Source organism: Cervus elaphus, chromosome 18 (genome assembly GCF_910594005.1).
Source record: "Cervus elaphus chromosome 18, mCerEla1.1, whole genome shotgun sequence".
In the NCBI taxonomy this organism is placed as follows: domain Eukaryota; kingdom Metazoa; phylum Chordata; class Mammalia; order Artiodactyla; family Cervidae; genus Cervus; species Cervus elaphus.
Genome location: NC_057832.1, coordinates 40,767,443 through 40,780,955, shown reverse-complemented (window position 1 = coordinate 40,780,955; position 13,513 = coordinate 40,767,443). Strand labels below are relative to the sequence as shown.

The 13,513-nt window shown below is 39.6% G+C and overlaps 1 protein-coding gene across 2 annotated transcripts in view; it reads left to right on the top strand.

Annotated features, from left to right (window-relative positions):
• Nucleotides 1-1,893: 1,893 nt before the first annotated feature.
• FAM126A (family with sequence similarity 126 member A) overlaps nt 1,894-13,513 on the top strand; it is an 89,924-nt gene continuing 78,304 nt past the window's right edge. For both annotated transcript variants that reach the window (XM_043871858.1, XM_043871859.1), the window contains exon 1: nt 1,894-2,079. The gene's annotated coding sequence lies outside the window, so the exon portion shown is untranslated. The remainder of the gene's footprint in view (nt 2,080-13,513) is intronic.

The window sequence follows — 13,513 nt, the reverse complement described above, 5'->3', positions numbered from 1 at the left end:
TTATTAAAATTCAGATAAAAAATTGAGTTTTTCTTCTGTTCCCAGGTGGTGCTAGCAGTAAAGAACCTGCCTGCCAATGAAGGAGATTAAGAGATGGGACTTTGATCCCTGGGTCGGGAAGATCTTCTGGAGAAGGGCATGGCAATCCACTCCAGTACTCTTGCCTGGAGAATCCCTTGGATAGAGGAGGCTGGTGGGCTATGGTCCATAGGGTCGTGAAGAGTTGGACACAACTTAAGTGACTTAGCAAGCATGCTGTGCCATATTTCAAGTGCGGGATAGCCACTTGTGATTATCCTATTGGACAACACAAATATAGAACATTTTCACCATTACAGAAGTCTCTGTTGGACAATGCTTATCTACATACCTTAGTGTAGATCCTATGGCCTATATAATCTCTCTTTGTAATGTTTTGTTCTAACTTAATTTTTGGCTGCTACTTACCTTTCAAGCCTACCAACTTTCTCAGTGTTCCCCAGCTACTCAGAGCCCTTTCACAGCTCTGCATCTTTGAACTTGCTGTTCTTGCTTCCTGAAATGTCTTTTGATTTTCTTCTCTGGCAAACTCCTATTTCCCTATTTTTTTTTTTTTTAATTTATTTGGTTTCACCAGGTCTTTAGTTGCAGCATGTGGGATTTAATTCCCTTACCAAGGATTGAACTCAGGCCCCCTGCATTGGCAGCTTGGAGTCTCAGCCACTGGACCACCAGGGAAATTCCCTATTCACCTTTTTAAGATCCAACTCAAATATTACCTTGTTTGTGAAGTTCCCTGACTTTCGTAAACACAATAATTTTTCCTGTGTTCCCTTGGCTCATTGAACCTGGCTCTGTTGCGCTTATCACCATATTTTATTATTTGCTTATAAATCTGTCTATTCTCTTGGATGACAGATCCTGATTGTTCTATAGATCTACCCTAATGAATACCTGAAGTTGTTTGCCTGATGCTCTTTCAATATTAAGTAATATGTTTTCTTACTGTGGGCTTGCTATTTATGTGTTTGCCATGTTTGAAAAGATCTTGGTGCTTTAGAAGTTCTTCTTTCTTAAAAACTAGAGTGGCTTCCTGTCTTTCAGGTTGAAAGTTCATTTTCTTTCTAATTAATTCTGATGAGACTTGAGAGGGATGTGGTAGGAGAAGGGTGACAAGGTCAAAAACAGAGTAACTATATGTAGGAAACAGTTTGGATGTGCTTAGGTTCCAGTCGTTACATAAAATATTTAGTATCTAGGAGAAGAGAACGGAGGGAAGATGAAGGAAAAAAAAAAAAAACAAAAACAGCTGATGGAACGGATACTGTGGAATTGTGTTTGACTTTTTCCAGACTAAGGCCAAAAGCAATGATGTAAGAGGAGAAGAGTTTTTATTACCATTTTGCAAAAACGTATTTTATTACCATTTTCCTCCTCCCACCCCCCACCCCCCACCTCAGGATTTGATAAGATTTTGAGAAATTCTGGTGACTCAAATTACTGTGAAGTAAATCCTCCTGACCAAGAAATAAAGAAATTAAAATATCAATTAGTTTCTCTTCTGCGATTACGGTGAACGTCATTCCGAAAGGCTTATTTTCATCTGGAAGAGCTGTAAATACTAAAGGCTGAGTCCAACAGACCTTCTCTGATCACTATCGCCTAGTTGCAGCTTCAATCTTAACAGTCAATCATCTCCCCTTGGGGACGCCGACCACGCCTTATCGCTTAGACCACGCCCACCAAGTCTCCCTCCCGCCCACCTCATGGCCCCGCCCCGGGCCTAGCAAAAGAAGATTTTCATTGGTGGAGAAGTTGCTCTGATCCCGCCCCAGCGGGCGGCGATAGGCCGAGCTGGCGTGGGGCGGTGGTGGTTGGCTGCCTGGGGACGGGTCCCTGGTCTTGCCCGTCAGAGTAGCTGGCGGCAGTGGCGGCTCTCGGGACTGGGTTGTCAGTCAGTGAGCGGAGGGGGAAGATGGCTCGCCAGGACCCGTTCTGCTAGGAAGAAGTGGGGGGGGCAGGTGGTGCTGCTTATTCGGAGCAGTAGCCGTCGTTGTCGTTGCGAGACAGACAAGTCGAGGTTCTGGAGGTCGAGCTCTGGTAAGTCCCGCAGAGAGAACCGCGCCGGGCCCTCAGGGCGGCCGGCGACCGATAACTTTTTTTGTCAGGGAGGAGCCGGGGCGAGGCGACGGCGGGGAGGGGACCGGGACTTTGTCCCCGGGGCGGCGGCTTCGTTGGGGGTAACGGCTCCAGCGCGAAGCGCCGCGGATGAACGCTAGACTCTGCTGGACGCCCAGGCGTCCAAGGGTCTGAGGGGAGGAACTCGGTGGTAGGCTGCGGCCGGCGGCTTCTCGCCCCGAAGTTGGGCGCAGCCCGCCTGCTGCCTGGGCGGCGGCAGCTTTGTGCGCGAGGACTCGGGTCTTTCTCCTTCCCCGGCGAGGAGCCTTCCGACCTCCGGGCGTGACCTGGGTGCAGCCGCCTCGCGCGGACCAGCAGCCCTTCAGCCGGGTTGCCTGGGGTGGGACACCCCCACCGCCCTGCAGCGGCTGATGCTCCGGTCCGACCTCTTCTATCCCTCCCACCCCTCCGACTCCTCCTTGCCACTTCAGCGAGGCTGCAACTACCCGTCCAGTCTAATGGCCAAAATGGTCACTGTCGCCCCCCTCGTCTTTGAAAGCAACATTCTTCCCCGTTCCCCCACAAGTCGAAGAGATTCACAAAGCAGCCACGATTCCTTCCTTGGTTATTTACACTGGTGAGCTCTTCATCAGTCCTTACCCTCTTTTTATTATGAGTTAGTCCTCCCCAGGTGGTGGTGGTTTAATCGCTAAGTCGTGTCCGACTCTTCTGATATACTCAAGAATCGTCAGGGTTTTGTCCGAAAATTGTAGCATTGAAAGACCCGCCGAAGTTTGCACGCTCTGGCAGAACTGGGTATCCCCCGCTTCGGTGTGCACAGGTGTGCGTTGTTCCCTCGGAGTATAGACGTTTCTGAAATTTTAAAATTTTGCCCTGGTAGTTTCGTACTGCACAGAATCAGTTCTCCGATACATTATCACACGCCGGCAGCCGCTCGGCTCTTCAGGTAGGGGGAGTTTGTTCAGCGGGCAGCTGCTGCTTATCTTCAGAGACCGTCCTACCGGCTGTAGGGCCAGGTTGTCCTTTGGCAAATTATTTGTCCTTGGATCACACAGTAGTTTTTGTAGCAGGTATGCCGCCTCTTTGGTTCGTGTATCACTTTACAGTTTGAAATTTTCAACTTTTAAAACCTTATCTGCATAAAGTCATAAATATTGGTGTAAAAAAATATATATTGGTGTAACCCTGAGTCAATGTAGTAGTCCTGGGAGGCTTGTTTCCCTAAGAACATTCTCCTAACATCCATAGATCACTGCTCTGAGTGCCTCCCCACCCCTTCCCCCAATTTCTAAGCATTTTTCTTTAGGTTAACACATTTTAAGTCTCAGAGCACCATATTTTTGAAGTGCAGGCAAGAAAGAAGAAAGAAAGAAAAAAAAATCTTTAGGATATGCTTGGCTGGCCAATAGTAGCTTCAAAGCCGGCTGTTGTAATAATTCATTTCAACAAAGTGGCAAGGGAGAAAATAATTGCCTGTTTTGGAAAATAAATTCTGGATTTGGCGTATTTATCCTTTTTTGATTTACTATAATTATAACAACAAAGGGTTTTAAACCCTCTTAGTTACCAGCATTCACAGTATCTGGGTATGGACATCAGATGAAGCATTGGTTAAGTCAGTGTGTTATCCCTGCTGTGCTTCGTTTTTTTGTTGTATTCCTGTTTGATGAAATCTGCTCTCCATTGCATTTTTAGAGCAGTGGTGTTTTGACAGTCAGAGTTTAATTATATCTTGTAGTCAACTGTTTTATTCAGGATCTTGTTGCCTGATATTTATTTTATAATGAATATTAGGAGATCTTTTAAAAAATGTTAGTATCAAGACCATTTTGGCGCTATCAAGTTTGTGTCTTGTAAATAATTGAAATTATATCAGACATAAATTTGCATTACCCCAGGCCGAATAGGTATACAAAATGAATGTCACAGCTCTTGTCATCAAGGAACTTACTATGTCATATACAAGACAGGTAAGTAAAGTAACAATTATAATACTCTGTGATGAGTGTGAATAGAAATTTGCCTAGCATTGTAGGTGATCAGAGTAGGAGATGGCTAACTCAGCATGGATGTATGTAAAGTTGGGGGCACATAGTAGAGCTTTAAAGTATGGTATAATTTTGCCAAGTGCACAAGGTGAGTGAATACCTTTCCAGGAAAGTAGAGTAAGTGAGAAAACAAGGAGGCAGGAGCAACCCTGGCAGTTTAGAGAAGTCATTGTTGGTGACAAGTCCAAAGTTAGTAACATTGGTCCTGACTTGAATGCGAGGGTTAGATGGGAAAACAGTGGAAGATGAGAACAGTGAGGGTGATGGAGGGCCAACCCAGGATGTTGTATCCTTGGCTAAGGGGATTGCATTGAAAATGATGAATAAGAAACCACGTAATGGATTTGTGTTTTGGATTCTAATTCTGGTAGAGTGAGGTAGAACCTGATAGATCCTGTCACCTCAGGAAAGAAAAGAGGAAGAATCAAGAATCTTGAGGGTTCCATTGATTGGAAATGAGTTGCACGTAGATAGAGGGAAGATGATGCATTCTATTTTGGATTTTTTGAATTTGAGGAAACTATGGGACATTCAGATGAAGATGTAGATAGGTGTTTGAATGTAGGGTGTGAAACTTGTAAAGGAAATCAGGAATAGAGGGAAAATGGGGGGGGTTGAATTGAAGAAGCTGTATTGACTTGGGTATGTTGAAATGACTCAGATTGGAAAAGACTTTAGCATAATAAAAAGCAGAAATTGGAGAATAGACAAATAAAAGGTAGATAAGTGGAAAAATAGTGTGAAAGAGAATTAGTTAGAAAGTATTAGTTAGAAAGATAGGAGGAACTTCAAGAAGGATGCCAAGGGTGGAGAAGTTTTCAAATAGAGGAGGAATGGGTCAACAATTTTGAAGGCTTTAAACAGGTGTCAAGTAAGAAGAGGACTCCAGGGACCAGTGAATTTGTCAGGAGTTCATAGGTGACTTTAACAAGTACAGTTTTAGCTGAGTAGTGGCTCAGAAACTAGTCTCCAGCAGACTGAGAAAGAATGTTGTTTGGTCCGACTCTTTGTGACCCATGGGCTGTAGCATGCCAGGCTTCCCTGTCCTACACTATCTCTTAGAGTTTGCTCAAACTCATGTCTGTTGAGTCCATCCTGCCATCTCATCCTCTGTTGCCTCCTCCTTCTCCGGCCCTCAGTCTTTCCCAGCATCAGGGTCTTTTCCAGTGAGTCGGCTCTTTGCATCAGGAATGGATGATGAAAAGTAGACATGCTTGCATGAAGCATTTTAAGAAAACTAAGGAAGGAAGAGAGAATGACAGCCTTAGAGCAGTGGTTCTCAATCTTGTCTACACATTTTCAAATCATCTGAGGGAGTTTTTGAGTCCTGATTTCAAGGGGGAACCCCTATACCAATTTGAGGAGTGGAACAGGACCCAGACTTCAGTATCTATTTCAATAGCTTTATGGAAGTATAATTGGCGTGTAATAAACTACACATATTTAAAGTGTGCTGTTGAATGTTTAACATGTTTATATTCATTAAACCCATCACCACAATAAAAATAATGAATATATCCATCACCTCCAAAAGTCTCCCAGTGCCCCTTTGTAATCTCTCTCTCAATCCCTGAAACCACTGGTCTACTTTTTATTACTATAGATGAGTTACATAGATATTTCACAGTTCCTTAGGAAATTCCATAGGCGTAGTTGAAACTGCTGCAGAGGGATATGAGTTGAAGGGATATTGTGCTTGGATTTTTTTTTTTAATATGCATAAGGAAAGTGAGAAGTAAGAGGAAAAATGAGATATCTATTGGAACTAAGTTCCTGAGGAAATAGTAGATGGAATTCAGAGCTTTGACCAGTAAAGAAAGGAAGACAATATCTTTAACAAAGAGTATGATATTAAAGATAGTGTATTTTTTTGCTATCAGCATCAAGGTTGTCATCATGTAGTATCAAGATGGGTTCTCAGTAGTACTCAGAAATAATTAGCATCTTAGTGTTATGAAAATGAATGCCCCGTAGAAAAACCCCTTAAATGTAGGCCCTGGCACTAGCATGTAATGCTTTGTCATTTTTTGGAGGGGAGCAGATGGAATTAACAGTTTGACTATTGCTTACTGTTGAGAGCCAAGTACTGCTTGAATCTTTTTGACCCCCTTGGAGTTAGGCTGCATGTCCGTCCTGGGGAAAGAGAACATTTAACATTTACAAATCTCCTGTTTAAAGCATCTTTGTTCAGAAGAAATCCTGCTTATTTGCCCTTTGGATATATGCCTTTTAAACACATTAGAGGAAAAAAATCATTCTTCTCTCTACCAAGGGAGACATAGAAGAGTTGTGATTGGAAATTGTCAAAGGCCCACACTTTGTATCCCGAGAAAGGTAGTATCTATATTCCACACTGTCCCTTCCACCTTTTTTTAAAATTTCAGGCTCAAGTTTTAGATGTAGGTGAAAGCTGAGCCCTGCTGGTTCTGAGGTCCAGGGTTTGTTCATCACTTGATTCTTACTACCTTTGGTAGGAGCTGAAAGCAAATAGTTAATATCTAAATGTTATTTGACATTGCACTTGACCATAAATAAAGATGGGAGTGAAAACTTTTGTCTGATTGTTTCCTAGAGTTCTGAAAATCTCTTTGATTGTATTGTTCAGTTACTAAGTTGTGTTTGACTCTTTGTGACTCCATGGACTGCAGCATGCCAGGCTTCCCTGTCCTTCACTATCTCCTGGAGTTTGCTGAAATTCATGTCCATCGAGTTGGTGATGCTATCTAACCATCTCACCCTCTGCCGCCCCCTTCTACTTTTGCCTACAAAATCTTTCATTATGATTAAAGTGTAAAAATATGATCAGATATAGAGAGGGTAGACCTCCCTAGTTTTGGTGCAGCCTATGTAAAACTCAGCAGTGGCCACAGGACTGGAAAAGGTCTGTTTTCATTCCAATCCCTAAGAAAGGCAATCCCAAAGAATGCTCAAACTACCGCACAATTGTACTCATCTCAACGCTAGTAAAGTAATGCTCAAAATTCTCCAAGCCAGGCTTCAGCAATACGTGAACCAAGAACTTCCAGATGTTCAAGCTGGTTTTAGAAAAGACAGAGGAACCAGAGATCAAATTGCCAACATCTGCTGGATCATCAAAAAAGCAAGAGAGTTCCAGAAAAACATCTATTTCTGCTTTATTGACTATGCTAGAGCCTTCGACTGTGTGGATCACAATAAACTGTGGAAAATTCTGAAAGAAATGGGAATACCAGACCACCTGACCTGCCTCTTGAGAAACCTATATGCAGGTCAGGAAGCAACAGTTAGAACTGGACATGGAACAACAGACTGGTTCCAAATAGGAAAAGGAGTACATCAAGGCTGTATATTGTCACCCTGCTTATTTAACTTATATGCAGAGTACATCATGAGAAACGCTGGGCTGGAAGAAGCACAAGCTGGGATCAAGATTGCTGGGAGAAATATCAATAACCTCAGATATGCAGATGACACCACCCTTATGGCAGAAAGTGAAGAGGAACTAAAAAGCCTCTTGATGAAAGTGAAAAAGTTGGCTTAAAGCTCAACATTCAGAAAACTAAGATCATGGCATCCGGTCCCATCACTTGATGGGAAATAGATGGGGAAACAGTGGAAACAGTGTCAGACTTTATTTTTTTGGGGCTCCAAAATCACTGCAGATGGTGACTGCAGCCATGAAATTAAAAGACGCTTACTTCTTGGAAGGAAAGTTATGACCAACCTAGATAGCATATTAAAAAGCAGAGACATTGCTTTGTCAACAAAGGTCCGTCTAGTCAAGGCTATGGTTTTTCCAGTGGTCATGTATGGATGTGAGAGTTGTACTGTGAAGAAAGCTGAGCGCCGAAGAATTGATGCTTTTGAACTGTGGTGTTGGAGAAGACTCTTGAGAGTCCCTTGGACTGCAAGGAGATCCAACCAGTCCATCCTAAAGGAGATCAGTCCTGGGTGTTCATTGGAAGGACTGATGCTGAAGCTGAAACTCCAATACTTTGGCCACCTCATGCGAAGAGTTGACTCATTCGAAAAGACCCTGATGCTGGGAGGGATTGGGGGCAGGAGGAGAAGGGGACGGACGACAGAAGATGAGATGGCTGGATGGCATCACTGACTCGATGGGCATGAGTTTGAGTAAACTCCGGGAGTTAATGATGGACAGGGAGGCCTGGCGTGCTGCGATTCATGGGGTCGCAAAGAGTCAGACATGACTGAGCGACTGAACTGAACTGAACTGAAAAGAGTAGAACTATCAGTGTTAACATGATTTTGGATACTGTTGTTACTAAAGTCAAAGCAATATTGTAAACATTCTGTATTTTCTTAGTTACTAATTCAATATATAATAATTGTAGGAAGTTTGGAAAATTCAGGAAAGCATAAATGATAAATAACATCTATAATGCCTTTATCCATTGATGGGCTTCCCAAATGGCACAGTGGTAAAGAATCCATGTGCAATGCAAGAAATGCAAGAGACGGTGGTTCGATCCCTGGGTTGGAAAGATCCCCTGGAGTAGAAAATGGCAACCCACTCCTGTATTCTTGCTTGGAAAATTCTATGGACAGAGGAGCCTGGCGGGCTATAGTCTGTGGAGCTGTAAAAAGTCAGACATGAATGAGTGACTGAGTGTGTGTGCACCTGTTGATAATCATTTTTAACACTGGTGAATATCCCATAGATCCTTTTTAATGGGATTTACTCTTTTTTTTTTCAACAACTGCCTCCCCCCCGCCCCCCACATATTGTACCTACTCTTTTGTTTGTTATTGTTGACACTGTTTTGTTTCTAGGTTATTTTTACACAATTGAATGAATGCTTACCTGAGTCAATAAAGCATTACTCTTTTATAGCATACCATCATTTTAAATGTGTGGCTAGTAGTCCAGCATTTGGATTTTCCATTGCTTATTTAACCAACATTTCAATTGTTAAAAATTTAAGCTATTTCCAATAATTTGATGGATTAATCATTGCTTATATCTTTTATTAAGATAAATTCTAAAGTTAAAGGATACACATAATTATTTTTGATAGATATTAATAGATTGGTTTCCAGAAAGTTGTGATAGTCATTTTTATTAATTGTGCTTGAGAATGCCAGCAATCTCTCCATATTAAAAAACTGCTATTTTGATATGAAAAAAATCTCTAAATTTCTTTGTTTCATTTGTTATTAGTGACTTTAAATATTTGTATTCTTTGTGAATTATCTATTAATGTCCTTTGCTTATTATGCTATTGGATTTTAAAATACCGAGTTATAAAACCTCTTTGTATATAAAACTGTTAGGTATTGGTCAAACTGCAATGCAGATATTTTCTCCACTTTGTCATTTGCATCCTAATTTTGTTTTTGGCTTGAATTTTTAATTTTTAAACAAATTTTTAACATTTAGTGTTGCTAAATCTATCAAATTTTTCTTTTATGGTATCTACCTGCTTAGACTTTCTTGTGTTTGCATATTCTATAAGTAATTACTTCTTTTTCCTTATATTACTTTGAGAGTTTAAAAAAAAATTTACATCTTTAATCTATTTGAAACGTATTTTAAGGTAGAGCGGCAAGTCAATTATTTTATACTATTTACTGAATAATTGTCTTTCCCCAGAGATTTTCTGTTCTGCTTCATTTGACTATATTTTTTGCTCCAATAATTCCAAACAGTTCTATTTACTGTAACTTTTTAATGTATCTTACTATATGGTTGTGTGAATTCCTATTATCTTTTTCAAAACATTTCATAATTTCTCATTTTTTTCAGATTACCTTTAATCCAATTTGTTAAGAAAGAATTTAATTGAAAATATAAACTAATTTTTTAGAGATAGCTATGATATCTTATGATCTGTTTTAGAGATAGCTATGAAATACTTTACAGTATTTTCATCATTTCTTCAAGTCATCTTTTATGACTCAGTGTTTTGTAGTTTTCTTCATGTGGTTCTGCCTATTTTTAAAGTTGACTTTTGGTATTTTAAAATCTCTTGTTGCTATTGTGAGTGAAATACTTTTTCATTGTATTTTAAAGAGGGTTACATCCTCCTGATGGAACATAGAAAAGTTGGTGATTTGTTGTACTATTTTCTAATTAGTCATCTTATGAAATTCTGTTTTTTAAATTTATTTTTTATGAGATTCTTAATTGTAATAGTTTCTATTGGATTTTATAATAAGGCAGTTACAGAATTTGTAAATGATGATAATTTTGTTTTCTTGCCAATATTTAACCTTTTCTTTTTTTAAAAAGAATTACACTGATTAGGGTGTCTAGAAGATTGTTAAATTATAGTAATGAATAGTGAGCATCTTTGGCTCATTTCTTATTTGAATGAATGCCTTTAGGGTTTTCATAGTTGTGTATTCTTTTTGACAGTTTTTTTTTTTTTTTTTTTTTAGTATGTTAAGGAAGTAGTCTTTTATTCCCCCTTTTTAGAATTAAGTTTAAATTGGATCACATAAATTTCATAATATATGATTATATGGCTTTTCTTCTTTGCCTGTTGTTTGATGAATCATATTAAAAGTTTTCCTAATAGATTTCACCAGTTTTGTCTCTTTGGCATGAAGACAACTTGGTAATAGCATACATCTTTAAAGCTAGATTTGATTGCTCTGTAAGATCTCTAGTGTTCCTTTTGTATTGTCTTTCTCAGGTTTTGGTTTCTGAATATGCTAGCTTTGTGAAATAGAATGGGGACTGATAAGTTCTGGCACTGTCTTCCTTGAAGGTCTGAAGTAATACAACTTCCTTGCTAACACTAGCGAGGGAGGCGTTCTCCATCCCCCTTCTGATGTCTGTCAGAAGCTTGCTCTGTCCCTTTTCGTACTTTAATCACACACACACACACACACACACACACACACGAGGTAGTTTAAAAACACACACACACGAGGTAGTTTAATAACACACACACACACACACGAGGTAGTTTAATAACACACACACACACACACGAGGTAGTTTAATCACACACACACACACACACACACACACACACGAGGTAGTTTAATAACACACACACACACACACACACACACACACACACACACACACACACACGAGGTAGTTTAGCTATATGAAAATGTCCAGGTCTTTTTGAATTGAAAACAGTTTGTTGATATTTTAATATCTGCTACTTTCTAAGTGAGTGAGTGAAGTCGCTCAGTAGTGTCCGACTCTTTGCTACCCCATGGACTGTAGCCTACCAGGCTGCTCCGTCCATGGGATTTTACAGGCAACAATACTGGAGTGGGTTGCCATTTCTTTCGCCAGGAGATCTTCCTGACCCAGGGATTGAACCCAGGTCTCCCGCATTGTAGGCAGATGCTTTACCATCTGAGCCACCAGGGAAGTCCACTTTCTAAGTACTTTGCATAATTGATTTCATTTATCTGTGTACAACTTGGCAAGGTAAGTATTAGTTATCCTTATTTTTCAGATAAAGAAACTGAGATGAAAGAGATTAAGATACTTGTTCAAAAGCAACAAACAGTGGTAGAGATTAAACTCAATTCCTCTCTGATGCCATAACTCATGATTTTTAATTATCCTAATTGCTTTCCTAATTAAGACGCTTTCTTTATTCTTTGTTACTGAGAAGTAGGCTTAATTATTTTATTTGAATGTTTTATGAACTGTTTTCCTCTTTGCCCAATTAGTTTCAGTTTTTGGTAACCCTATCATAATTATGACTCGTCTGTTCTGTGTTGATATCATATTTTCTGCTGTTTCAACAAACAGTCCAGTATGGTTATGATAGAAGATACTGGAATGGGAATGGGATGATATTTATTTAATGTACTTTATATAATTCACATTTTAATGTGTTGGATATTCAAGATCAGTTTGCATTCCTAAATACTGTTTGTACCCAGTAAAGAATGTTAAGCACAGCACATCAAGGAGCTTTAGTACTTTTCCATTCTGGTTTAAATATTTGTCACTATTGAAGCTTGCATCACGGTAGCCTTTTAGTAGTAAATGTTAAATGATACTTGTTGGTGTGTGCTTTCTGGAACAAAGGGTCTTTTGAGTAGCAGATGAACCGTTAGTTGCCTTCTCATGTAAACGCGTAAACATTCATTCAGTTATTTGCACTGGACCTAAGGAAAACAGTACATATGAGTTTTCTTAAGCTGTACAATCAAAATTATTTGAGGTTTCAGCTATTTGGAAGATATACATTATTCTTCTATGAAGGAACTTAGAGGCTTGAAAATTTAAGAGAATCATGTAAGCCTTAAAAATGCTTAGTTTGGGCAAGCAGGTGTAAGTGCTGTTTCTATCTTTTTGAGCTCCTCTGTTTTTTTTCCCCTTTAGATGTAAGTCATGTTTAATTAATTCATTATTGGTTGTAATCAACATACAGACTATAGTCACCACCTTTCACTGATGAGAAGCATGAAAATCTGCTAGTCTGACCTGGCGTTTATATACTCTTGATCTGAATGTCAAAGTTCCTGTTGCTTTGTTAATCTGTAGATATTGTGATGGACGGAGTAACCACATAGTCCTCAAAGCAGTACACACTTTAGTAGTTTAGAAAAGGGAGAGACTATTTTGGGAAATTATGAAACTTTGAGTGGATTTGGATAAAGGAATGGGGTGGAAGGTGGAAGTATTTTAGAAATAGGTGAGAGGAGACCATCCATTAAGTATGAAAGTAGAAATATGCAAATCAAATAGACTATTAGAGAAGTACAGAAAATCAGAAGAATGGGTTACATGGATGATAGAAGTAGGATATTGAAGTCAGTGAAGTCTTAGTAGGGTTTCAGAAAGGAAGATCCTTGTGGCAAGGTTAAAGAGAAAGAATGAGTACTGAGACAGAACTAATAGAATTGTCATTTTTGAAGTCATGGAGAGTGTATGATGAGAACCAAATAGATATTGTAAAGGGGGTTAAGGAATAAATTGGTGTTGGAATAATTGGAGGCAGTGGCAGTAGATAAGGCTACTAAATCAGAAAGTTAATCAGTGAAGAACAAATAAAGATTGAAGTATTGTAACTGGAGGGTATTAGAAGCTAATGAAACTTCTCTCCCAATTCCATCCTAATCCCTTAACCCGCTCTCCACAGATCCTGAAATGCATTTTGTTCAGTTGAATGAAATGCAGATTGTCCAACTGAAAATATTTTGTTAGTGATAGAGCTATGGTCATGGATCATCTGTGATATGCCAGTGCTTTATTTATATTTAATCCTTAGAACGTTCCTGTAATACAGATGTTATTACTTACTTTTCACAGGGGAGGAAAGTTTAAGTAACTTGCTGGAAAGTGGGTATAGGTTTTTTGGGCTCTTTGTGTGTGTTTGTGTGTGTGAAATTTGAACAAAATCTGTACTTTAGTTAATAATACT